General features: G+C 38.0%; 3 non-coding genes across 3 annotated transcripts; all 3 read left to right on the plus strand.

The window, feature by feature from the left end:
* The first annotated feature begins 1,213 nt into the window (after positions 1-1,213).
* On the plus strand, positions 1,214-1,287 carry trnan-auu. Its single transcript has one exon. It is a non-coding gene; the product is annotated as a tRNA-Asn (tRNA).
* Positions 1,288-1,407: 120 nt separating this feature from the next.
* Positions 1,408-1,481, plus strand: trnat-cgu. The gene has a single exon. It is a non-coding gene; the product is annotated as a tRNA-Thr (tRNA).
* Positions 1,482-1,601: 120 nt separating this feature from the next.
* trnat-agu lies at positions 1,602-1,675 on the plus strand. The gene has a single exon. It is a non-coding gene; the product is annotated as a tRNA-Thr (tRNA).
* Positions 1,676-1,704: the final 29 nt, after the last annotated feature.

The raw sequence follows: 1,704 nt of genomic DNA on the forward strand, positions 1-1,704 counted from the left end.
GGCTTAAACCAAGAACCCTCAAGGTACAAATCTGAAACTGTCAAGAATCAAACTCCTCAGCGCTAAACGCTAACTGAACTGTCTCTCACGCAGACTCCAGCGAACCAGTTTCCCCAGGCCTGAACCAGAACCAGTCATTCTCTATGTGCTTGTGACAATAAACATTGTTAAACCTTTTACTTCAGTTTCCGTCTCCGTGGTGTTCTGCATAATTGGGTCTCATCAGTGAACCCATCATGACACATCTGACTTCCTGATTAACATCCAAAATCATTGACTTTTTCTTTTGGAATTAATTTGGCTCAAAGAGTCATTGTCCATTTTGAAAACCAAAATGTGGCCACTCTGCTGAGATGATGCATCTATATCCCCAGATATTTCTTCATAATGCAATTTATCTTGTGCGCACTGCTTCATCGTATAACAAAAGCCTTTAAATCACAGCTGGAATGGTATTCTTGAGTTCATGATCGCTCTGACCAAACATTTTAATCTTTCTTTTTAATCTATCATTTTATCAGTCATAAAATTAATGTGTTGCAGCCTGAGAAGAGACAGACAATCATTTAGCAATTGTACCCACAGATTAATTAGATCTCTTAGGCTCACTTTGTTTGATAATTCCATAATGTCACGCAAGGGAATTGCATATTTGAGGTGTAAAACACAAACATTAAGAGGATTTGCCTCAAATGACTTAAGATGTTCTGACCTAACCTAACAAAGCAGAGGCTCTTCATCCCAAACTGCTTGGACGTAAAATCCTTTTCTTTTTTTGAAGTAAAATAAAAAATTACTTTTGAACTTAAATGCTCTTAAAGATGAATACCTTTCGGAAACTAACTTCTGGGTATGGTTGGTAGCAATGTATTTTTAGTCTAATATTGCTGGACTAACTTTTCAAAGGTTAAACACTAATGACATCTAATGTTATGATGCTTTGACTCGGCATAGACCTGAGCTGTGGCTGGATCATTACAGTACACTTCTTTAAAAGAATGAAAAGGCAAAACGATTACTATATAAGAAAGTTATGTCAGGATGTTTAAGCATCTAAATGTTAAAAGGAAAACATTTCATAAAAAAATGAATCTGTGCCTCGTAGCTGGAAAAATGAATTAGCATTGTTGCTATTTCTTGCTTTTGAATACAACACGTTTCAAAGTGTTTTGTGTGAATTTCTTTATGGGTCAGCAGTTTCCCTTTAAGTGTAGGTGCTGTGGTTTAGTTGGTCAAAGTGCCTGTCTATTAAACAGGAGATCCTGGGTTCAAATCCCAGCAGTGCCTGACCTGTTGTTATCCAAACTTCCGTGACTAGTTTATTTAGCACCAAATATTTAGCATCCTTTTTTGGGGGGGTGTCAGGATTTATTTGATGCTAAATCATTTCAAAATGTATATGCAGATGGCGCTGTGGCTTAGTTGGTCAAAGTGCCTGTCTCGTAAACAGGAGAACCTGGGTTCAAATCCCAGCAGTGCCGGACCTGTTGTTATGCAAACTTCCGTGACTAGTTTATTTAGCACCAAATATTTACCATCCTTTTTTTGGGGGGTGTCAGTATTTATTTTATCCAAAATCATTTCAAAATGTATATGCAGAAGGCGCTGTGGCTTAGTTGGTGAAAGTGCCTGTCTAGTAAACAGGAGATCCTGGGTTCAAATCCCAGCAGTGCCGGACCTGTTGTTATGCAAACTTCCGTGACT

Source organism: Cyprinodon variegatus, unplaced genomic scaffold (genome assembly GCF_000732505.1).
Source record: "Cyprinodon variegatus isolate N-32 unplaced genomic scaffold, C_variegatus-1.0 Scaffold741, whole genome shotgun sequence".
Lineage (NCBI taxonomy): Eukaryota > Metazoa > Chordata > Actinopteri > Cyprinodontiformes > Cyprinodontidae > Cyprinodon > Cyprinodon variegatus.